Genomic DNA, 26,581 nt, shown 5'->3' with positions numbered 1-26,581 from the left:
ATTTATGTTGCTGTGTCTACAACACTCAATGTGGTTTGGCAAGATAGTCCATGTCCTACTTCTTTCTAATTTCTGTGGAGAAGCATGGTCTCAGACAAGCAAGACAACTCCAACCTCTGTAATAGAGACATTACCTGGAACTATCAGGATCTTTTTCAGATTTGTAAGGGAATACAAGGTAGAATGACTCAAGCCTTACTTGTGACAAATACTATTCAAAAGCTCAATTGAGCAAATAATTGGGGTCTATTCCAGTGCTTCCTGATACCATAGTGGAAACTAGAAGAATAAGGCGTCTAACAAGTAAATCAATGGACACAAATGGTATGGATGGCTTTTCATTGAGATCTGCATTTGAGAATTTTCATACATGCCTCAGATCTATCCAACCTTAAATGCTGTCCAATCACTAAGGAAACACCTTTTTACCTCCACTTGTCCAGGCCCTGTTAAACACAGTGTCTCAAGCAGAGTAATGCACCATTATGTACTTTACAAACTATTTCTTGGAGATAATACTGTTCAGGCTACCTGGAAAGCCTGAGGCCTTATAAGCTGTTCTCAGGACACTTTGTGGCTTTCCAGGAAATGCCTGGTCATAAACAGAGTAGGCTGACCAGGATTGCGGCAGGCTGGTTTACAGCCTGCTCAGTGACCATTTCACAATGGACAGTCAGACGTCAATGAAGAAGAGAATGGATACCTCCCTTTTGTCTTCTACCTTAATGGGTTTGCCTTTCAGTAAAGCTTCAGATTTGTGATTCCCTTCTTTTCCCTTTTTCAATCTCTCATCTCTTTTTACTTGTCTGTTCCTTACCCATTGACACATGCAGTGTAATGTACTGTAGTGAATAGTGTTAGATATGTGTTTTGCTCTATGTTGGTAGCATGATATCTATTGTACTGGGTTACAGCCTATGGTAAATCGATGTTTACCTTATATTTGTGTTAATAAAGCTACTTTTAATTTAAAAAAAATGGTGCAAATTTACAGTCATAGTCTCAGAGTAACTTGATGTAGGGACATATACCATGGCTCCAGCAATGTGTCACGCTACGTACTTGGGGTAGTTTTAATAAAATTACTGTTTTATCTGCAGGAGATTATCCCTAGAGGCAGGGGCATAACTATAATAGGTACAGAGGCTGCCAAGGGGACCCAAAATGTTGCTTTGACCCATATGAAAAGACCATTACTATTAAATACTGTATTTGGGGGCTCCATTGAAGATTTTGCATTTGGGCCTACAAGCTTCAAGTTAAGCCACAGACTAAAGGACTAGTAATACTGCTGACATTTAGTCCTCTATTTTCATGAGCTCTGTATAACCCTTCCCCCACCAATGATTGGCAGCTTTTTGCCTATGCAGAGTGTTCAGACAAAGCTGCCAATCGGTGGCGTAGGTGGGGTTATACAGAGCTTAGCATTCAGAGAACTACTAGATCTGCAGAAGCAGGGGTGTAACAAATGCGATAGCAGAGGTTGCGACTGTGACCAGGCCGTGCAGGTGGGTATCCGCCAACGCCAGCAGAAAATTCAACTGGATGTGCGGGGCACAAACCTGTTGGTTTGTGTGTGGCAATACATGCTGCTAGCCAATCAGAGGCCAGCAGCTGACGTTGTGTACTTGCGGGGCACATGGCAGTGATGTCATGCACTGCCGTCGCTTGGACGCTGAAGTCAGCAGCCTGCTTCAGAAAAGAACACCGCTATGTGGAGAGTGGAGAGAAGGGGAGTATAATGGTTTATTTTTTTCTATGCATTAAGAACAGCAGCACAATGGGGACATATACCTGGATGGTGGATATGTATGCCAGGATGGAGCCCAGGATATGGGACATATTACCAGGATAAGGGACATATTACCAGGATTGGGCCCAGGATAAGGGACATATTACTAGGATAAGGGACATATTACCAGGATGGTGCCCAGGATAAGGGACATATTACCAGGATAAAGGACATATTACCTGGATGGGGCCCAGGACAAGGGATACATTAGCAGGATTGGGCCCAGGGTATGGGACATACTACCAGGATAATAGACATATTACCACGATGGGACCCAAGAAAAGGGACATATTACCAGGATGGGGGAAAAATATACCAGGATGGGCCCAGGATAAGGGGCATATACTAGGATGGGGGATATATATACCAGGATGGGCTATATACATTACATGCCAGGATGGGGCCCAGGATAAGGGATGTATATACCAATATTGAGATATATATAAACAGGTCACAGGTGAGGATGTTACCTTTAGTTTGCATTCAAACCCATGTGTGTCAACTTATATATATATATATATATATATATATATATATATATGCAGTTGTGCTCAAAAGTTTACATACGCCAGCAGAATTTTTGCTTTCTTTGCCTCTTTTCAGAGAATATGAATGATTACACCAAAACTTTTACTCCACTCATGGTTAGTGGTTGAGTGAAGCCATTTGTTATCAGACTACTGTGTTTTCTCTTTTTAAATCATAATGACAACCCAAACCATGCAAATGACCCTGATCAAAAGTTCACATACCCTGGTGATTTTGGCCTGATAACATGCACAGAAGTTGACACAAATGGGTTTGAATGGCAACTAAAGGTAACATCCTCACCTGTGACCTGTTTGCTTGTAATCAGTGTGTGCTTAAAAGCTGAGTGAGTTTCTGGGATCCAGACAGACTCTTGCATCTTTCAACCAGCCACCGATGTTTCTCGATTGTGAATCATGGGGAAAGCAAAAGAATTGTCAACAGATCTATGGGAAAAGATAGTTGAACTGCATATATACAGTATATATACCAGGATGGGGGGGCATAAATACATTATGCTGCTCTCATAGTGGGTAGCAAAATTCTGGTGACAGACTGCCTTTAAGCTCCATATATCATTGATATTCAGCTCAACCTACCACTGGTACTGGCACTCTACACCTTAACCACAGGGCCATATTTCCGGTTCGCCATTCTTGCTGCTTTTGGGTCGCCCTCCCAGGGCTGTGGGGTGCTCGGTACTGGGCCGGTATCAGTGGGATGTGTCACAGCAGCGGTGACCCGGACCGTGGCCCTGGGCGCCCAAGTAATAGGAAAATGTGAATGGTGGAATGTAGTTAGATGAATAATTCGTGACGCCACCTGTGGTGCTCGGCAAGGGAGGTGTTAAGCCGACGCTGCATGCAGATCCACTGGGACTGATTGTATGGTGCAGCAAAGATGTAAAAGCTCCCCACAGGTGAAGCTATAGTCCCAGGGCAGTGTAGATGCGGTTGGCACGGGGATGTAGTGGTGCCAGAAAGGTAGGAAGCAGACAAGACACAGCGGGGTGCAATTTCTGTACCTTTACTTGATAACTGCAGTGCAGGGTCCTGATTACAGATGGTATTGGAGCAGGCTAGCCTGGAAGCAATTCAGGGATTCTCTCTCAGCAGATGGGTTGTGCAGTCTCCTTACTAGCGCTTAATTGCGGGATCTCCAGTACCGAGTTACACTGAAGTTCCTCCTGTCAGATGTTCCCAAGAACCTCACTTGCACGGCAGACAGCTGTAGCCTCTCTCGGGGACTCCTCTCTCCTGAGTCCTGGCTCACTATCCAAGCTGCTGTTGTGCCCTCAAGTCTTAGATGGGAGTAGGGCATTTACAGCCTCCTACTCCTCTGGTGTCTGTTACAGGACCGTTAGTATCTGTACAACCGTGGAGACCAGGCTCCAGTTCATACGCTCTCTCCAGAGATGAGCTCGTCCTCTCCACTCTATCTCAGCGCTCCTTCCACATGTCTGCACACTTCACCCTCTGCAGACTAACTAACTAACCACACCTTCCTCTTGGCCCTCAGAGAGCACTCCTCCCCTTAATCCCGGTTCAGAGTTCCCCCTGCTGGCCTGGAGTGGAACTGTGTTGCATGCATAGATTGACTGCGAGAGAGACCCATCATTGCCTCCAAGCCTGGCATTACCCTCCCCTGGAGGAAGGCAAAGCCACTGTGGCGACCATACCCCTGGGGGCGGCACACCCCCCCTAGTGCAAGTCAGCACTCCTGGGCTGAACAAAAGCATGAAACATATAAACTGTTAGACAATAATAATTGTACAAGAGTTAAAAATGAAAAAGTTACAAAAACCAAGTGCTTCAAAAATGGTCCTATGATGATAAGTTGAAGCATCAATGTCCATGGTCCATTCCTGGTCAAATGGTGAACTACAGTTGTGGCCAAAAGTATTGACACCCCTGCAATTCTGTCAGATAATATTCAGTTTCTTCCTGAAAATGATTGCAAACACAAATTCTTTGGTATTATTATCTTCATTTAATTTGTCTTAAATGAAAAAACACAAAAGAGAATGAAGCAAAAAGCAAAACATTGATCATTTCACACAAAACTCCAAAAATGGGCCAGACAAAAGTATTGGCACCCTCAGCCTAATACTTGGTTGCACAACCTTCAGCCAAAATAACTGCGACCAACCGCTTCCGGTAACCATCAATGAGTTTCTTACAATGCTCTGCTGGAATTTTAGACCATTCTTCTTTGGCAAACTGCTCCAGGCCCCTGATATTTGAAAGGTGCCTTCTCCAAACTACCATTTTTAGATCTCTCCACAGGTGTTCTATGGGATTCAGGTCTGGACTCATTGCTGACCACCTTAGAAGTCTCCAGTGCTTTCTCTCAAACCATTTTCTAGTGCTTTTTAAAGTGTGTTTTGGGTCATTGTCCTGCTGGAAGACCCATGACCTCTGAGGGAGACCCAGCTTTCTCACACTGGGCCCTACATAATGCTGCAAAATTTGTTGGTAGTCTTCTGACTTCATAATGCCATGCACACGGTCAAGCAGTCCAGTGCCAGAGGCAGCAAAGCAACCCCAAAACATCAGGGAACCTCCGCCATGTTTGACTGTAGGGATCGTGATTTTTTCTTTGAATGCCTCTTTTTTTCTCCTGTAAACTCTATGTTGATGCCTTTGCCCAAAAAGCTCCACTTTTGTCTCATCTGACCAGAGAACATTCTTCCAAAACGTTTTAGGCTTTTTCAGGTAAGTTTTGGCAAACTCCAGCCTGGCTTTTTTATGTCTTGGGGTAAGAAGTGGGGTCTTCCTGGGTCTCCTACCATACAGTCCCTTTTCATTCAGACGCCGACGGATAGTACGGGTTGACACTGTTGTACCCTCGGACTGCAGGGCAGCTTGAACTTGTTTGGATGTTAGTCGAGGTTCTTTATCCAACATCCGCACAATCTTGCGTTGTAATCTCTTGTCAATTTTTCTTTTCCGTCCACATCTAGGGAGGTTAGCCACAGTGCCATGGGCTTTAAACTTCTTGATGACACTCCGCACGGTAGACACAGGAACATTCAGGTCTTTGAAGATGGACTTGTAGCCGTGAGATTGCTCATGCTTCCTCACAATTTGGTTTCTCAAGTCCTCAGACAGTTCTTTGGTCTTCTTTCTTTTCTCCATGCTCAATGTGGTACACACAAGGACACAGGACAGAGGTTGAGTCAACTTTAATCCATGTCAACTGGCTGCAAGTGTGATTTAGTTATTGCCAACACCTGTTAGGTGCCACAGGTAAGTTACAGGTGCTATTAATTACACAAATTAGAGAAGCATCACATGATTTTTCGAACAGTGCCAATACTTTTGTCCACCCTCTTTTTTATGTTTGGTGTGGAATTATATCCAATTTGGCTTTAGGACAATTCTTTTTGTGTTTTTTCATTTAAGACAAATTAAGTGAAAATAATAATACCAAAGAATTTGTGTTTGCAATCATTTTCAGGAAGAAACGGAGTATTATCTGACAGAATTGCAGGGGTGTCAATACTTTTGGCCACAACTGTATATACAGGAAAGTTTTTAACCAAACAAGTCCTGTGGTACAATGTCCATAAAACAAAACTGGCAAATCTAAAGGAAACTCTTACAGGTTACCTGTAGGCACAAAACTTGAAAAACAGTTACATATAGACACATAGAAAAATATTCAGGATTGAGAGTCCTCAGTAGTTGATACCTTTTAATGGCTAACTGAAAAGATGGTAATACATTGCAAGCTTTCGAGACTACTCAGGTCTCTTCATCAGGCTAGACTAATACAAAATCTGAAGTCACATATTTATGCACAATACAGCCTAGAAAAAATGCAATAGATAAGACAAGTGACGTGAAGCAGAACTATCAATATGGGAGAGGGAGAAACATCAATTAAGGAATTTCCTTTTAAAACCTTGCAGGGCAACACAGAACTAGACCCCAATCAGAGGACCATAAAACATCCAGACTCCTTATCTATGAACTGGTCCAATGTTTATATTTATGTTTCTCCCTCTCCCATATTGATAGTTCTGCTTCACGTCACTTGTCTTATCTATTGCATTTTTTCTAGGCTGTATTGTGCATAAATATGTGACTTCAGATTTTGTATTAGTCTAGCCTGATGAAGAGACCTGAGTAGTCTCGAAAGCTTGCAATGTATTACCATCTTTTCAGTTAGCCATTGAAAGGTATCAACTACTGAGGACTCTCAATCCTGAATATTTTTCTATCTACTGGCTAACACGGTACAAAGATATACATCTTTCCTGTATATAGACACATACAATTTCAACATTTACATTTATCTATATACGATATCTGATGGGTGGTATCCCTTGTGTAATGCGGGTAGACCTGCGTAATACTGGTGTATGGTGTAGTGGGTAATGTACTGGATACACTACTGGGGGCTCTGCATGGCACAGGGATCCTAGATTGTCTGTGAACTCTTAGACTCACCAGGGGCATAACAGGTTCACCACTGGCAGGGCGAGGGTCCTCTGGCTCCACTGCTGGTGTGGCATCTGCTGCCTGATTTTCCTGATCCTCAGGATTTCCTTGAGTCACGTCCTCCTGTGCTACCAATTGGGGAAATGTCAACACCGGCACCACTATAGCATCATTTATTTTAGTCCAATTCGCAGGGAATTCCCCAAGTATTGTGCTGACCTTCTCTTCTTCCTCTATGGGTTGGATGTTATCTGGTTCTTCCACTCTTTCCTTCAGCAGGTCAGGACATAGTTTCAGGTGATCTATTGATATTGCTGCTGAAGTTTCTCCTCCATCTTTGCTAATAAGGCATACCTTGGTATTATCAAAGTTTGAGGGTAGAATGGTATAAGGTTCAGCTTCCCATTGATCATCCAATTTGTGCAATCTTCTCTTCCTTTTTAAGACTTGTTCTCCCGGCGACAAAGGGACGGCAGGTGAATTTTGTTTGTAAAGCTTTTCCTGCTTTTGTCTTGCCAGGGCTAGACTCTTTTCCACGCATTCTTGAACTCTTCTGTACTGTTGTTGTCATTCTGTATCCCAGTCAGCATCTGGTGACGTTACTTCGGGCGTAAGGACTCCCATGTCCAAATCAATAGGCAGTTTACCAGGTCTTGCTCTCATTATGTAGGCTGGGGTACAGTTGGTGGAATTCACTGGAATATGGTGGTAGAGGTCCACCAGATCTGGCAACTTCTCTGGCCACAGATTCATCTCCTCCAAGGGCAAAGTCTTCAGTAGGTCAATCACTACCTGGTTCATCTTCTCACACATGTTATTGGTCTGTGGATGGTACAGTGTTGTCATAATCTGGGTAGGCCAGAACTTCATCTCCTGTGAGAGCCATCTTCAATCTGGTGAAGGACCTTTCCAACTCTTCAGTCCATTCAAAGGTGGAATTTTTCTGTTTGGTCTTCTTGGACTGCCCCACCAGAAGATTTTGCATAGGGGTGGCTATTTCAGTAAAGCCTTTGATGAATCTTCGGTAGTAGCCTAGCCTACCAGTCCAAGGAATTGGCGTACTTCATGAAGGTTGCTGGGCTTTGGCCAGTCCCGGATGACTGTGACCTTATCAGGATCTGGTGCCACACCTTCTGCACTGACCACATGACCGAGGTACTGCACCTTGGGCTTCAGGAGGTGGCACTTGGAGGGCTTCACCTTCATGCCAAAATTGGACAAAGCTTCAAACACTTCAGCCAGGTGTTCCAGATGATCTTCATAGGTTTTGGAGAAAACAATGACATCATCCAGGTACAACAGGACCGTCTCATAGTTCATGTGTCCCAGACAACACTCCATCAGCCGTTGAAATGTTCCTGGGGCTGTACAGAGCCCGAATGGAATATAATTGAACTCACAGAGACCCATTGGAGTGGTAAATGCTGTTTTCTCCTTGTCTACCTCTGCCACAGGAACCTGCCAATACCCACTAGTGAGATCTAAGGTGGAAAAGTAGTTAGCAGTTTTAAGTGCAGCTAATGATTCCTCATTTCTAGGTAGTGGGTAGGCGTCTTTATGTGTAATGCTGTTAATTTTCCTGTAATCAACACACATTCTCATGGTACCATCCTTTTTCTTTATAAAAACTATGGGAGCTGCCCATGGGCTACAACTGTCTCTGATAACGCCTGCTTCCTTCATCTCCCTCAACATACTCTTAACACATTGGTATTGTGTTGGGGTTATAGGTCGGTACCTCTCCTTTATGGGTGGATGGTCTCCAGTGGGGATATGATGTTGAACCCCTTTTGCCTGCCCAAAATCTAGTGGGTGTTTGCTGAATACCCGCTCATACTCTTGTGTCACTCTGTATACCCCATTTTTCTGGTAGGAGGGCGTAGTCAGTTCCCACCTGCAGTTGCTGACACCACTCCTCCATCTGCTTCACAGAGCCATTGTCCTGCACCTGATCGGATGAGACCAAGGGCTCTGCTGCCTGCAAAGAGTTGTTATTGACAGTGAGCAGCTAAGAAACTGTGGCGTACCGAGGTATCGTGGCCTCCTCCTCCCCACAATTCAAAAGGCACTCTGTTATGAATGAGTCACCGTAGGAGGCAAAAACAGAAATACTAGCTAAGTCCAGAAAACCAGAGAAGTTGGCAGCTATCAGATTGCAGACCCCTGAACCTATCAACAACAACTAGCAGTAGCCGTGGGGGGTTACTATGGTGCCCTAGACCCCTCGATCACAGCCGGAGAACTACATAACCTAAAGACAGAAAGGGAAATCTAAACTGCCCCAGAGCAGACCCCAAAGCATAGGAAGCCCCCAACATATAATGACGGTGAAGCAAGATGAAAAAACACTCACACAGATAGAAAGATAGGCTGAGCAAATGATGGGGCCCAAGCTAACTAGATAGGACAGTATAGAAAAGTTGCTGTCTGTAATCCGCCAAAACCCTATCAAAACAAGAGCCAACAGCTGATAGGGAAAAAAGCCCTGAAGACGCTAGGCTTCAAAAAGACTATATCAGTACTCAGGTATTTTCTGAAGACAGAGCAAAAAGGAATTCAGCTCACCCCAGCAGGGAATGGCAGAAATAAAGGAAAACAGTGCAAAACAAAACCAAAACACAAATGCAAAAAGTAGAGCAGAAAACTTAGCTTTTGAGGAGCAGGAATCAGACTGGTCTCCTAGAATCCCTCAGAGAGATCACCAGCAAGGCAGAAGGGCGTCGGCTGCCTTATATCCAGTCAGTAATTCCCGTCACCCAGTCATCATCATCCTGCCCAGGTGCTTGGTAATCAGCCTCACTACCTTCCTTCACCAGAAGAGGGAGTTCATCAGACCTCAATGGTGAAGGGGAAAATGAACTCACAACAGCACTCTCCCCTTTCGTACATCAACCACCCCTCTGGCTGTCAGGACAGTGGGCCTGCTATCGAAGTATACTGATTCTACCAATGCCTGGTAATCTCTCCCTCTAAGACCTATAGTTGCCCGACACCAAACCAACATTTCACATCTGGGGGGTATTGCAATGGGGAAGGGATCACTCACTCTGACACTGCCAATTTCTCCGCCAGAGTGTTCTACCTGTTGTCTTTGCATCAGGGCTCTGATCTCCATCTGCAGGACTCGTTCACTGGAACCAGCAGTCTCAGCCACCTGTTGCAACAAGACAATAACCTCGGACAGACAGTTTTCAGTTACATTTGTACCAAGAGTCATCATGGGATTACATTCACGTCGGTCAATATCAACAACTATCAGACCTTGAGATTTTAGTTCTACCCGACCCACTTTAACAGTAATTTCTTTGCATCCTATCTGCGGCAAAGACTGACCATTACTGGCAACTACTGTCAGTTCATCAGTTGGGCCACGGGTAAGTTCTGAATCAGCCCAACATCTCTTGTAAATAATGTACGGCATAGTGGTCACCTGGGAGTCGGTGTCCAGCAAAGCGTTCATGGGGATGCCGTCAATCACTACAGGAAGGATCGGCCTTCCTCCCACATACTTGGCTCGCCAGTTCCTTGGGCCTTGTGGTCCTACTCCTGGGGGTTGGCCCTCTGCCCCAGGGGTTGCTTGTTTAAAGGACAAAATCTGGCAAGATGACCGGCCCTGTAGCAGCGACGACAGATGGGACGTCCGTCTTGGTCATAGCGATCGTTGTTCCTCCCTCGAAGTGGCGGGGCTCTCCTCCTCAGGAGCCACGGGTCATCCTCTGGACTGGAAGCAAGCTGGATCTTTTCCTTGAAGGACACCTGCAGGGACTGTACAGTTTTCGTAAGTGCAGCCATCCCTCTGGTCAACTCCTGGACTAGAAGACGCAGCTCCTCAGTTGGATCTTTATCCAGAGTCTGTGCATCAGCCTCTACAGGGAGGGAAGGAAAAAATGTTGCGTCCTGATGGTAAGTGATCGCTGGGCGCCTAGGGGGCGCTGGACGGCTGTCAGTTGATTCCTGCAGTACCCGAATAGCCCTGTCCTTAAAATCAGCAAAGTCCAGATCAGGGTTTTGCAGGGTTATGATACGCAACTGTCCTCTGTGGGTACTGGATAGGAGTCCTTCAATGAACTGCTCCTTTAAAAGCTTATCCTCCTCCTTCACACTGTCAGGATCAGCTTGCTTAACTGCTCGCAGCGCCTCCTGCAGGTTGAGAGCATAGTCCCTTATACTGTCCTGCGCCTTCTGTTTACAGCCAAAGAACCTCATATTGATTTCAGCTGCAGTGCGTGTGTCAAAGGTGCTTCTCAGCTTGTCCAGGATCTTTGCAACAGTCTCTTTATCAGTGTCCTGCCAGGCTTTCACTTCTCTCTGCGCTGCACCTGTTAACTGTCCAATCAGGATATTCACTTTCTGGCTCTCAGACAGAGGGTAGACTTTAAACAAACTGCACAGTCTCTCTTTAAATTCACTCAGGGTATGTGACTCACCCGAGTACTGCATTAGCCAGGCCGCTCCCGGTATGTAGGGCATAGACAGCGGCATTATGGGGACCGCTGCGGCGGGCGCTCCTCCTTGCGGCGCTGCGGGGTTGGCCGCGGCGTCCGCCGCTGCATTGTCGTGTGGCGCGGACATTCTCTTCCCCCCTAGTTAATGTTAGCCAGGGCCGGGGGTTGTGTGAGCTCACCGGCGACCGCTTCACAGGTCCGATGCTCTGAGCTGTAGGCCTCAGCTCCTCCTCTTCTCGCACGCTGTCCTCTCTTCCCGCGCGGCACTTCACTTCTTCGCGCTCTGTGGCAGGCTCCGCCCACGAAGGCCTGCCCCTTCTTCTTCCCGTGCGCCAAGCAGCGCGGCAATGGCGGCAATTGGTGCCAATTTCACACACAGTCTTTTACACAAACACAGTCTATGGCACACAGGACCCGGGGGGTACCGGGCTCCGTAATCCTGTTCGTGACGCCAAGTTGGGTCGCCCCCCGAGCAGCACCAGCGGGGTGCAATTTCTGTACCTTTACATGATAACTGCAGTGCAGGGTCCTGATTACAGATGGTATTGGAGCAGGCTAGCCTGGAAGCAATTCAGGGATTCTCTCTTCTTACTAGCGCTTAATTGCGGGATCTCCAGTACCGAGTTACACTGAAGTTCCTCCTGTCAGATGTTCCCAAGAACCTCACTTGCACGGCAGACAGCTGTAGCCTCTCTCGGGGACTCCTCTCTCCTGAGTCCTGGCTCACTATCCAAGCTGCTGTTGTGCCTTGTGCCCTCAAGTCTTAGATGGGAGTAGGGAATGTACAGCCTCCTACTCCTCTGGTGTCTGTTGCAGGACCGTTAGTATCTGTACAACCGTGGAGACCAGGCTCCAGTTCATGTGCTCTCTCCAGAGATGAGCTCGTCCTCTCCGCTCTATCTCAGCGCTCCTTCCACACGTCTGCACACTTCACCCTCCACAGACTAACAAACTAACCACCCCTTCCTCTTGGCCCTCAGAGCGCACTCCTCCCCTTAATCCCGGTTCAGAGTTCCCCCTGCTGGCCTGGAGTGGAACTGTGTTGCATGCATAGATTGACTGCGAGAGAGACCCATCATTGCCTCCAAGCCTGGCATTACCCTCCCCTGGAGGAAGGCAAAGCCACTGTGGCGACCATACCCCTGGGGGCGCCACACTTTTATTTCTGGATCCTGGCCCAAATAAGCTGTTGACATGTGCCCCTAATGGAATAACTTTTACATGTGCAAATTTGTTGCTATGGAAGTTCTGTTTGACAATGACATAATAAGCATTTAGAGATGATGTTGTAAATCCATAATAACCACTCTACATTGATACTGAATTGAAAAGCAGACTGACAGCCGTCCCATGTCCCACCATACCTTCCATCTCAGCCAGCACACTTAGGCCTCATAAACACATCCATTTTTTCATGTATTTAAAAAAGAAAAAATCGACCGATTTGGTAAAAAAAAACAGAAATGTGAACAGCACCATAGACTATTGAGATACATGATTTGAAAAAAAAACTTTTAGACCAGAAAATGGATGAGACGTCTGAATGAGGCCTAAATTACACATTGCTAAAAAAAAAATAATCTTCTAACCTACGGTATATATATATATATATATATATGTTTTTGCAGTTTTTAATAATGTTATCTTTTGTGCTCTGCGATGTCACATCCAGTCCACCACCAGGTTAAATTGATTACTTCTGCATATAATTGAGAACTGTTTTGTGATTATGCGTGTGGAGGGAAGTGGAAAATATGCCAGCTACCATAAACCATGTAAAATATGTTCTAATAATTAAGAAATAAACTCCTGGACAGGAGAATTGCCGGCTGAATCTAAAATTTGCCAGAGGTTATTAGGTAACGTATTTATGGGAGCAGCAGATGTAGAAAAAGCCTAATAAAAACAATAATGCCAAATAATAATTTCTCTATCAGCAAGCGGGTAAAAAAAAAAAAATGAAAAGATACAGTGATTATTTTTTACAACGGATCTTTCTCAGCTCAGCATGTAAATCATGTCTGACATGAGTGGTAACTAGTATACAATTACTGAGGGGCTGTGCTGGGAAAATGTATGCTGCAGACCGCAGAGGGTTAATATCCGATGTCGGTCATATTGCATAAACAGGCCCCTCGGAATATAATTAATTAGAATGGGACTTTTATGGGGTGATGGCTGCTGACCTTGTATGTGCCTATTGTGCTCATGGCCGGTGGGAAATATTATTTCTGGCTTTCTCGAAAAAAAAAAAAAAAGATCAAAAAGACTTGAATTATATAGATCCCGTCTTCTAGGAATCTCGTTTTGCCTTCTGATTAAATCATTATTATTATTTATTATTATTATTTATTTATATACCACCATTGGTTCCATGGTGCTGTACATGAGAAGGGGTTACATACAAAATCGACATGATACTACAAAGGTTATTCAAGTGGATTGTTTTTATGGTAATGATAGAAAGTGAAGAAAGCAAAACAATAGGAAGTAATTAAGTGCCATAAATGGACGGTGCATTATATCGTGTTTTCCGTACGGACAGTATAGAAATATAGGATAGATGATAGGATTTTTATACTGAGATACCTCTCCTGTACGTTCTACCTATGAGCCTACGAAAGCGGACGTCAAATATGAAACAAACCTGCCGTACGCGATGCATACATCAAACAAACGCGATATTAAAAAAAAAACCTAAAATAAAAAAAGAAATAAAAAATCATCCGCGCAACTATTACTGCATGTGCCGGGAATCAGTGACAGTGAGCTCCAATTAACAGAGCCCAGAGAAGAAAGGGACTGCTTGGAATAAAGACGCGAGGAATATGTTGCAAAACTGGGAAAATGACAGCGCCGGGTGTTGATTTATTGCAGAAGCCCCTGGTCATTTCCATATATTGAAATGCGCCCAAGCGGCCAGTCAGTCAATTTCCTTTGAGCTGCGGCTGCTGCCCATGGTCGGCCCATGTGACTCCTCTGACTCCCTCCTCCCTGCTATTCTGCATCTCCAGCTTTGATCAAGAGAAAAACATATTAAAGACATGAGCCGGCAATCAATGTCATAGGTATTGTAGGGGAATATGAGCTCGCAGGTTTTTGGGTTTTTTTTCCCGTTCCTAACCTGGTAGCAGGAATCGAACTAATGATGCACATGCAGCCGCTGCGAGTTCCCGACATATCTCCCAGCATCTTCGTTATGCACATTTATGACAGCACCGAGCAATAAAATGCCTTAAAAATGTCATTAATCTTCTCCCATGCCTGCAAAAGAAGCAATGTTTTTTATCGACTCTAACAAGGAGGGGCGCCCATTGTGCCCACCCAGGTATCACTATGAAGGAACCTTATTTCTAAATCATTTTCCATAAATACCACTGTTTTCCCATTTTCTTTGGAGTAATGGGAGCCCAATAGTGTCCTATGATCTACGTCTATTCTTTATACATCTCCCAGATCTGGGCAGAGAAATAGACGGAGGGTGATCGAAATATCAAATCGCAAGACTGCATGTAGATTTATGATTGCATAAGAGGCTTTATCATTTCCATATATTGAAATGTGCTGTCCTTTCGAGTCTCCTCAGCCCTTGGAGAAGATGAGAAGCTCAATTCCGCTGTGATCAATGTATGAAGCAAGAAGGAGTAAGGAGAGGATAGAAAAAAAAACAGGCTGGCACCAGATGGAGCAGGGTCTAGTGAAAGGTCAAGGTTAGCTCAGGCTGCTATTGAATCGGCTGCAGCCTCACAGATAGATCTCTGCCTCGGAGGCACCCACTGGGGCTTCTCAAAATCAAATCTAATAGAAAAGGCAGTCACAGAATGAAATCGCTTCATCTGAATGCTAAAATTGTTATTAGGCTACATTAGAGGAAAATCAGACACGTGATTACCGGAAAAAAAAAAAAGAAGCATGCTTGGCGGTTTGTGTCTGAAATCAAAGCTGGGAATGCTGCCATTAACAACTACAAAGGTGTATATGGTGCACGTATAGAAAAGAGCCATATACATACAAACCTATATAGAAAGAAAAAACATATATATTCACGTGCATTAGTTTGGCTGCAATGTATATACAGCTCTGGCAAAAATTAAGAGGCCACTGCAAAATTTTCAGTTGGTCTGATTTTTCTCTTTACAGGTATATTTTTGAGTAAAATGTAAATTGCTCTTTTATTCTATAAACTACTGACAACATGCCTTCGAATTTCCAAGCAATAAGTTTTGTATTTATTTTCAGAAAATGAGAAATGGTCAAAATAACAAAAAAAATGCAGTGCTTGCAGACATCAAATAATGCTAAGAAAACAAGTTCATAATCATTTAGAAACAACAATACTATTTTTTTTTAACTCAGGAAGAGTTCAGAAATCAATATATTGTGGAATAACCATGATTTTTAATCACAGCTTTCATGCGTCTTGGCATGCTTTCCACCTATCTTTCACACTGCTTTTGGGTGACCTTATGCCCCTCCTGGTACAAAAATTTAAGCAGTTCTTCTTTGTTTGATGGCTTGTGACTATCCATCTTTCTCTTGATTACATTCCAGAGGTTTTCAGTGGGGCTCAGGTCTGGAGATTGGGCTGGCCATGACTGGGATTTGATGTGGTGGTACTTCATCGATACATTGCTTGACCTAGCTGTGTGGCATGGCTCATTGTCCTGGGAAAACCATTCCTCAGAGTTGAGGAACATTGCCTGAGCAGAAGGAAGCAAGTGTTTTTCCAGGATAACCTTGTACGCGGTTTGATTCATACGTCCTTCGCAAAGATTAGCCTGCCCAATTCCAGCCTTGCTGAAGCATCCCCAGATCATCACCGATCTTTCACCAAATTTCACAGTGGGTGCAAGACACTGTGGCTTGTACACCTCTCCAGGTCTCCGTCTAACCATTAGATGACCAGGTGTTGGGCAAAGCTGAAAATTAGACTTTGAGAAGATTACCTTTCTCCAGTCCTCTATGGTCCAAACCTTATGGTCTTTGGCAAACTTCTGCCTGGCTCTCCTTTACTTCTCATTGATGAACGGCTTTTTTCTACCTTTACATGTTTTGAGCCCTGCCTCTAAGGCCTCTAGGAGTCTGTCACGAACTGTTCTTGCCATGCACTACACCCCAGCTGCCATTTGCCATTCCTTCTGTAGGTCACTTGATGTCATCTTACGGTTGCTAAGTGACATTCGAATAAGATGACGGTCATCCTGGTCAGTGGAGAGTCGTTTTCACCCTCTGCTGGTCTGTAGCTTTGTTGTCCCCAATGTTTGCTGCTTGACCTCGTTGTAATGGACTGCTGTCTTAGAAATTTTAAGGATGGAGGCAACATGATGGTCACTGTATCCCTCTGCTAGTAAAGGAATTGAGCCCTTCTTTTCGTCACTCAAGACTTTTCTTTTCAACTCCTTTGGCATGGTTAAAAGTTATTTTTTCATTCCTATTACTTTTGGGATATTATTAGCACTTGTTTTGCCATCCAGCTTGTCCTATTGCAAGAGGATTGTGAACACCACAGCAGGATTTTTTTTTTATACTTTCCTTCGGAATGGCTGTCAGACATGGAGAGAAGCTGAATTCTTATAAAACTGTGCAGTGGTCTCTTAATTTTTGCCAGAGCTGTGTGTGTGTATATATATATACGCTGTAGAATTAGAATTAATGGGCTATATAAGTGAGTTAAATAAATATATACAGTATACATTGGAACCAAACCATTCAATGTGAAAAACTTGGAGGCTATATACTTGGGAGACGTCATTAGCCCAATTCATGCACAAGTAACGCCATATATGTAATTAGAGCTCTATATCTATCAGAGTTTTAAATATATATATATATGTATCCATCAGAAATGAAAGCAGCGTGCTGCTTAAATTTCTGATGGATAGTTCTGAGGTTTGGTTTATGCCTGGAAGCGTGCACCCACTTTTTTCATCCTTTTTTGTGCTTTTTTCACTTTTTCATTATATATATATATATATATATATATATATATATATATATATATACAGGGGTTGGACAAAATAATGGAAACACCTAACGTTTTGGCATCATAATCTTCGAACATGTTATAAACATGCAAACTGTGACATAAGGTAATGTTTTGTAGTTGATTATTTGTGTCATGTGATGTGTATGTAAATTAACTGTTTGTTTTGCAGAATTGTAAGAACATTGATGAGAACCTGATACCAATGGCAGACCTCTCGGATTTTCAAAGAGACCAAATTGTTGGTGCTAGTATGGCAGGCGCTAGTGTAACAGAAAGTGCCCGAATGCTTGGCGTGTCAAGAGGTACTGTCTCCAAAGTAATGGCTGCGTTTGAAAGAGAAGGAAAAACGTCCGCAGCAAAGCACAGGTCCGGCCGAAAGTCGAAGTTGACTGAGAGAGACCGTCGGACTCTAAAGCGAATTGTGAGAGAGGATCACAAGACCACAGCTCCGAAAAACACTGCTGAGCTCAATGAACACCTACAGAACCCAGTTTCCATGAAAACTGTTCGTCTGGAGCTGCACAAATCTGTATTCCACGGAAGAGCTGCAATTCTAAAACCGCTGCTCTCAATGACAAATGTTTCCAGACATTTAGAATGATGTAGAAACCTCCAGAATAGGTCCCTCGAGCAGTGGAAACATGTGATATTCTCAGACGAATCATCGTTTACCCTATTTCGGGCCGAGTGTACGTTTGGAGACAGCCGAAAGAAGCATTCCATCCAGACTGCCTTCTCCCAACCATAAAACATGGCGGAGGTTCTGTGATGATCTGGGGTGCTACTTCGTGGAGATCCGCCGGGCCAATGATATCCCTTCATGGAAGAATTAACAGCTGAGATTATTTAGGCATTTTGGGTGACCAAGTGCATCCTATGGTTCAAGCACTGTTCCCGGAGGGAACGCCATCTTTCAGGATGATAATGCACCAATTCATACAGCTAGAATTGTTAAAGCATGGCAAAAGGAACATTGTAATGAAGTTGAGCATCTCATCTGGCCCCCATAATCCCCAGACCTCAACATTATTGAGCATTTATGGCCGATTTTAGAGATTCAAGTTAGATGTCGAATTCCGCCGCCATCGTCGCTCAAAGAGCTGGAGGGTGTTTTAACTGAAGAATGGGCTAAAATTCCTTTGGAAACAATTCACACCTTGTATGAATCCATACCTCGGAGAATTAAGGCTGTAATCGTCGCAAAAAAGGTGGACCTACACCATATTAAACTAACTTTTGTTGCTGTTTCCAGGTGTTTCCATTATTTTGTCCAACCCCTGTGTATATATAATGAATATTATAAGGGTCAAGCAATGCCATGGTATTAACAAAGTGTCCGTATATGCCATCTACCAATTAAAAAATTTGTACTCTGGTTATATCATAATTAGTGATGAGTGAGCGTGCTTGGATAATTGATATCTGAGCATGCTCGGGTGCTAACAGAGTGTCTCCGGTGTGCTCGAATATGTCCAAGTCCCCACGGCGGCATGTCTCGCAGATATTCAGCAGCCGCAACACTTGCAGGGATTGCCTAAAAAACCAGACAATCCCTGCATGTGTTGCAGCTGTCGAATAGTCACGAGACATGCAGCCGCGGGGACTTGAACATATTATTCGAGCACGCTGAGGACACTATGTTAGCACCCGGGCCTGCTCTGAAAACACCTTATCCCTGCACGTTCGCTCATCACGAATTATAATGTTGTAAAGCCTCATGTTGAGTTTTCATATTAATGAAGCACCAGATACCATGGCACTGGCCACTGAATATTTGACCATGTAGGTGCTATTGGCTATAGATTACAGGGGTCATTTTGTGTATCTGTAACACATATTCTTCTGTTTTCCTGACATCTGCCACTGAAGGCTGTATATTTAAATTATCCAAACGTAAGGCTCATTATTAATGCTTCTCTAATCTAAATCACACTCATATCTTCCGGAATGATTTACCCTCCGAAAAACTAATTTTGGATACAGTAGATTAAACACGATGACTGCACTCCAAGGGTTAATAAATTTAGAATTAACAGATCATCCCAGCTTGATATAGCTACTATACATGATTTAATATACAGCCGGGGAAAGGTTGACAGTCGGCTCACAGATGCAGATAAGATCAAACGGCCTCTTGATTCAATGGCTTGAATGGTTACTGCATCTCCAAGGTAAGTGACAATACTTCCATCCTGCAAACTCCAGGATTGTGGAGAGTGGTGATGCCAGGAGCCGCTTCCTATATCACAAGACCCCCACTAATATCTTGTGTGTCAGAATTTGGGGACAATTTTTCCTTATGGTCCTTATAGTCTCAATATATCTCATGTGAGATCTTTAAATGGCCGGTGTTACTCTGACGCGCACACTCCATCCTGACGACCCCCCTGTGATTGAACGACAACGAGCAGAAATGAGGAAGACTTTTCAAACATAATCAATAGGTTTTCCAAAATTTTATTAGTTGTCACAAACTGTTATTTTTTTTTCCCGATTACAAATGATGCTTACACGTTAAAAGTTTAGAATTTTGTAACAAATTTGTATCAAAAGGATAATAGTATGAATTTTGTGGTTGAATATTGTTTTCTTTTCTTTTTGCAGTGATGCTGTTGTTGTATCAACATTTCCTTTTACAAGATATTCCACATCCGTCCACTTTATCTCACGAATTTGAAGGAGTCAGGCATACGACTGTCACTTTGGTCTCGCATCACATTAAACTACCGGTATCGCTTACGTACGACAATACTTTATTATATTCATGTATTGATAAGCCGAAAGACATTTCAATTTACAGAGGCAGCGGAACTGAGATTGTCATTGGACTTATCTCCCAAATTCACAGTATTGGACCCAACTATGACTTATTAACCAGGTGCCAGAGAGTTAAATGACACATTGGGCCCTGCTGTGTCTGTGTATTCAGCTCATGATCAGATTCATGATCCATATCTTCACGCTCGGTCAGGATCCTTTCATTGATCGATATAACACGACCAAAGCTTTTCTGTACGAGAATGTATCCGTGTGCGTGTAAAATGCATGCAAACGGCAGAGTATAATCTCTTATAAAGGAGCGACCCTTGAAAAAATGAATTCGCCAGTTTTCTAACATTGGAAAGGTAAGATCAGTAAAACTAGTAATTTCTTGGCAATTTGCATATTTATGGCACCTCCAGCGGTTCATTATGATTGCCTGGCTGCGAGGGGAAGGTAGCAGGAAAAATATAAATCCCTCCTTACGCACGTGTAAACAAATAAATAAAAACAATTTCCTGCAAATGGCTATGTTTATACCGCCTCACAATAACTGTGAAGAGAGAGCCTTGTACGCAGAGCTCATCAGCGCTATGTACACTCCTGATCTTGTTACCGGGAGGGTAGCCATGTTTGGTCTGGCACTAGTGGATAATTATCACCTCACTTAGGGCAAGAGTACAGCAGAAATAATATGCTTGATGTAATAGATGACATATAAAATACTACAGCTGCTTCTTAAAGGGGCAATAAACTTATATTACAGCTTATCTCCAGTTTCTGTTTGGTTGAATGCAATCTACTGCAGTTTAGGCAGCTGGTTCTACTGTTTTTCAAGTGTGACCATAGACATGAGATATTATATTAGGCAGATCCAACCATTTGTGATTGAAGCTAAAGATGATATATTGCTTATTGTGGCTCATTTATTTTAGAATTCTAGCAGAGGGCATCGATGTTGACTGACGTGCCAAAAAATCCAGCTGTGTCTACCGTTGCTTATTTGCAAATTTTATTAAAGGCTCAAGAATCCCAAGAATGGGAGCGTCAATGGAGCAGTTGTGTATATGCATGATCACCGCTCTATCTAAGGGGCCTATGGGAGCAATAGTGGGCATTCGTGACCATCTTTTCCATAGAAAGTAAATGGAACAGTGGTGATGCCTAAGCACTGCCACTCTGAGAACATGGCAACCCCGTTCTTGGGATAAAAGATTGTTGGGCGTCCGACGTCTACTGAGATAGGTTATAAATGTTGTTCATAGGAGAACCACTTAAAGGGTTTCTTTCGGAATAGAAATAAATAACTAAAGGATATGTCATTACAAATACATTCCTAAATTATTTTTATGAACAACGCTGTTTTATCTAGAGAGGTAATATCACTGAAGTCCAATAACATGGCTGCAATTTTAGTCACGCTGGCAAAAACCTGTCCTACAGTGTAAATAGCATGTGCTTGTGAACATATGCCATAGGAAGCTCAACTGCTGTCACCTGGAGATAACTGTACAGTACAAGGTATAGGTTATCGCTGGGTCACAGCAGTTACTTACCACTCAGAAAGACAGGGTGGACAACAGTGTGACCAGCCTCTTTTTACCTCAGCAACCTGGTATCGCAAGTAATAAGCTAGGTTCACATTGTGTTAGGGCATCCGTGTAATGGATCCGTTAAACGGATGCGCTAACGTAATTTTTTACATCTTTTAGGACCTAGCGCTAACGGTATGCGTTAACGCATGGTAGCGCTAAGGTACCATGCGCTACCATGCGTTAGCCCATACAGTTCTATGCACAACGAACGGGTCCGTTCGCTGTACGTTACTGCCAATGCACCCAAAAACACTGCATGCAGCGTTCGAGGGTGCGTCATGAATTAACGCATACTTGCTAGCGCATTCTGATTTTGGCATGCATTAGGATGCGCTACATTCATTGCGGGCAATGGCGGCGTTAACGGGTCCATTACATAGCGATAGTGCCGCTATGTAACAGATCCGTCAGTGCATTGCCCCCTAATGCAATGTGAATCCAGCGTAAAAGGCCCCGTCACACTAAGCGAGATCACTAGTGATATCGCTTAAGCGTCACCGATTTTGTGACGCAGCAGCGATATTGCTAGCGTTATCGCTATGTGTGATACTTACCTCCGACCGGCTCCCTCGCTGGCTATCGCTGATTGCGCGAGAACATCCTGGGCCGTTTCTCGTCAGCCGCTTCCTGCTGGGCTTCCTGCTGGCGCTGACGAGCGACGCGTGGACGCGGGCGGAGGACTTCATCATCGCCGCGTCTGACAGGTAAGTGACGACCGTCGACTGCTGCTGCATCGCTGGTGAGATCTGCCTGTTTGGCAGCTCACTAGTGTCCATTTAGCGATGCACCAGCGATCCTGACCGGGTCGTATTGTTGTCGGGATAGCTGGTGCATCGCTAAATGTGATGGTACCCTTAAGGGGGTTTTACACTAAGCAATATCGCTAGCAATATCGCTAAAACGTCACTGGTTTTGTGACGTTATAGCGATATTGCTAGCGATATCGCTATGTGTGATACTTACCTCCGACCGGCTCCCCCGCTGTCCATCGCTGATCGCGCGAGAATGTCCGGCTCCATTTCTCGTCGGGCGCTTCCTGCTGAGACTTCCTGCTGTGACGTCCAGCGACGCGTGGAGGCGGGCGGGAGGACGCAGGATCGCTGTGTGTGAAAGGTAAGTATCGTGCGCTGCGTCGCTGCTGCATCGCTGTGAGATCTTTCTGTATGAAAGCTCACTAGCGATCATTTAGCGATGCACCAGCGATCCTGACCGGGTCGGATCGCTGGTTGGATCGCTGGTGCATCGCTAAATGTAAAAGGGCCTTTAGATCAGAAAGACACAATGGACAGCAGTGTGAGTGGCCTCTTCTTATCTCAGTACCCCTGGCATCTCCAAAATTAGATCAGATAGACATGGTGGACAACCTTTTCTTACCTCAGCACCCCTGGTGTCTCCAGTATTAGATTAGAAAGGCATGGTGGACAGCACTGTGAACAGCCTCTTCTTTCTGCATTGCTCCTGATATCGCCAGTATTAGATCAGATTAGCTTCTTCTTACCTCAGCACTGTTGGCTTCTCCAATATTACATCACATAGATATTGTGGACAACCTTTTCTTACCTCAGCACCCATGGTTACTCCGGTATTAGATTAGAAAGACAAGGTGGACAGCAATGTGAGCTCCTTTTCTTACCTTAGCACTATTGTTTTCTTCAATACTTACCTCATCACTCCTGATATCTCCAGTATAAGATCAGATAGACATGGTGGACAGCAGTGAGAGCAGCCTCTTCCTACCTCATCACTCCTGATTTCTCAAGCATTAGATCAGATAGACATGGTGGACAGCAATGTGAGCAGTTTATTCTTATCTCAGCACCCCTGGTATTTCCAGCATTAGATCAGGTAGACCTGGTTGACAGCAGTGTGAGCATCTTCTTACCTTAGCACTACTGGTTTCTCCAATATTTACATCATCACTCTTCATATCTCCAGCATTAGATCAGGTAGACCTGGTTGACAGCAGTGTGAGCATCTTCTTACCTTAGCACTGCTGGTTTCTCCAATATTTACATCATCACTCTTCATATCTCCAGTATTAGATCAGATAGACATGGTGGTCAGCAAAGTGAGCAGCTGATTCTTATCTCAGCACCCCTGGTATTTCCAGCATTAGATCAGGGAGACCTAGTTGACAGCAGTGTGAGCATCTTCTTACCTTAGCACTACTGGTTTCTCCAATATTTACCTCATCACTCCTCATATCTCCAGTATTAGATCAGATAGACATGGTGGACAGCAATGTGAGCAGCTGATTCTTATCTCAGCACCCCTGGTATTTCCAGTATTAGATCAGGTAGACCTGGTGGACAGCAGTTTGAGCAGCCTCTTCTCACCATAGCACCCTTGGTAACTTATCTCCAGTAGTACATCAGAATATACACAGTGACCACATCTTCATACACATAAAGGAGGGTGGCTGGAGCTTTCTTCTGCACATGCTCACAGGCAATTGTTCTATTAACATTCTCAGAAAGGTTTCTGCAGGTATAACAATGCCACAACTATTTCAGATCTCTAGTGATTACGTCCCTTGACAAAACAATTGTGAATTGCTAATTGAAGAGGTTTGGGAATTTATTTATAATAACATTTCCTTGAATTTTTTTTCTTTTTCTGGAGAACCCTTTTAAAGCACTTCAATTTCTCACTATACTAGCAAAAAATTCTTTATAGACTGCAATGCACATAATAACCATTGGGTGACCCACATGCTGAATAGACACATGCAGCATGACCATTTCCTGACAGTGTATAACAAAAGTATACTTTTTTTCAGTGCTGGCCATTTCATGCCAATCATTTTAGGATACGTTGAGCCAAAGAATGGTTGGAAGAACATATCTGTATCTCATAATTATGACTACCTTAACAGACAGGGTGTCTAGAGAAATACCTACTCTTTTGATAACTGTTTTATTAGCTAAGTCTCCACATCTGAGAACCTCTGAGGACCACTTTTTTATAGGTTGCACCATTATGTCCACTTCAGGCATTATTATATCCTTTTACATAGACCTTGACAATTTTGTAGTTTCCACCCACAGTCATGAACGAGACCACTGAATGCATAACATGGCTTCGCCCGTAATATACGAGTGATAATTCCTGGCTCAAAAGCCTACGATAAAACTATACATGCAATAAGACTGTACCCAGTATGAGAGTGGAACCTGTAAAATTAATTTCAGTGCAAAAGTTTCATCTTTCCTGCTCAGAATAATTTCTTCTATGTACCCAGTATGAGGACAGAACTGTAATTTCACTTCCTATGTAATTCATATAATCACACTTTTTCCCACCAAAAAGGACATTTATCTCAAACTGTTCCTTCAAGATGGATGGACTCTTAAGTTAATAATGAAAGGTGTTGGCCTACAGAACCATTTCAGAAGATATTGTTGTGATCTTGTCATTACCATTGAGATAAACTATTAACCCCTTTTCCTCCTGATTGCGTGATAGCGCTCTCGAGCAGGTGACGCAGCTACATCAAGCTCAACTCAAGAAACTGTTTGCTGACCACGTTCACGTCCCAAGCCCTGGAGCTAAAAGCACTTTACACCATAAAATAAAAGCACTGTCTTTTTTTTCTAAAAGGTTACGTCTGGAGGCCACGCAGCTCATACTTCATACAGAAAACTACTGAAGGAGCTATGAAATCCTCTATGATTTACACTCTCTTGGTGCATTAGGATATAGATCTAGTAGACTCTTCACCGGTGAGTCTCTAACTGCGCCAATCTATGTGCATTCTCTTAGAGAACTGTTAGAAAACTTGCCACTAGAAGATAAAGCTTTACATGAAGTCTTGAAGAATGAAGCCGGTACATAATACAGGAAGAAAGAGACTACAAGACAACACGAGTATTGGGCTTCAGACAGATAACGCCTTCATGCCACCTCAGGACCAACGAATAAAGCCTCATCCGCAGTGATTATGAGACAGATAGAAAATCCCTGCAGGCGTTTCACTGCAAAACACAATAAAACTGACTGGTAAGAAAATATTTTAACATTTTCTTTATTTATTGCAGACCGAAGAGGAAAAAGAAGACATGCATAATATAAGACTTGTGCAAAAAATACAAGGAAAATTCCTATGGAAAGTTGGGAAAATAATGACATATAAAATTCAAGAGAACCAGAAAATGCCCTAATGATTAAAGTTCTTACAAATAACAAACACAGATCTTACAGGGAATCTAATTTGGTATAGATGATCGATTATTATCAATGGTTTTTTTTAACTGACTGTGTTGATTGTTAGCTCTTGGACATAATCCACTGGTGATGTATTGCTGACCATGAAGTCCCTCTGTGGGCAGAGCCGTCTGATGAGTGAACTCCAAGTGTGGTCGGGAAGTCACCTTTTCGGTCTAACAGCGGCATAATAATAAATAAATCTGCTGTAACTAAGTGCTCCAGAATTTATTGTGAATTTTCTTTAAGGAAATCAATATAACAATGCAATTTATTGATTGAAAATAACCACTGAAGGGTTCTCCATAACCTCCCTTTGCATTTTTAAACTTATATAATGAATTGTTTTCCATTCTAGTGTGGTCCGATCATTAGAACAATGCATATATTTCCTTTCAGTGCCATCTATCAATATATTTCTGCATCATACCAGATCCTGCATGCATATATTAGTTGGCTAAATGCTTTTTAACGTTCGCTTTTTTCTATGGATGTTTTTCTGGTGTATCCAGATGGCTAGTCCTGCTGCGCTCACCGAATATTCTATTGGTAATGGCAATCGGAATCGCAATTTTGAAATGGATTGTTTTCAGATATTAAAAATTTCAAGAACAATTGCGCTGTTATGTGTTATACTTCTAATACAAGATATATCCAAAGCCAATGCAGGAGTAAGAATTACAGGCAGAGGGGGAAAGTGTAGAATATCCATTTATCTTTCTATTTCTTTTCTTTCTTTCTTTTTCCTCTATCATCTACCTACAGAAGCAACACACCATGCCATGCCTTTTAACAAATTACACCCACAGAAAATGTCTAATTAACAG

At 43.4% G+C, this 26,581-nt stretch overlaps 1 long non-coding RNA gene across 2 annotated transcripts in view; it reads right to left on the bottom strand.

Annotated features, from left to right (window-relative positions):
* Nucleotides 1-19,637: 19,637 nt before the first annotated feature.
* The window catches only part of LOC141069598 (uncharacterized), a 9,777-nt gene continuing 2,833 nt past the window's right edge, over nt 19,638-26,581 (bottom strand). The window contains exon 2 of one of the 2 annotated variants that reach the window (XR_012226603.1): nt 19,638-25,930. This is a non-coding gene — a long non-coding RNA (uncharacterized lncRNA). The remainder of the gene's footprint in view (nt 25,931-26,581) is intronic. The other variant, XR_012226602.1, reaches the window with a different exon arrangement.

The sequence above is a fragment of the Dendrobates tinctorius genome, unplaced genomic scaffold (assembly GCF_039654945.1).
Source record: "Dendrobates tinctorius isolate UK_male_01 unplaced genomic scaffold, ASM3965494v1 ptg000269l, whole genome shotgun sequence".
NCBI classification, from domain to species: domain Eukaryota; kingdom Metazoa; phylum Chordata; class Amphibia; order Anura; family Dendrobatidae; genus Dendrobates; species Dendrobates tinctorius.
The sequence above is the reverse complement of the archived record's forward strand: the minus strand, read 5'-3'. Positions and strand labels throughout refer to the sequence as shown.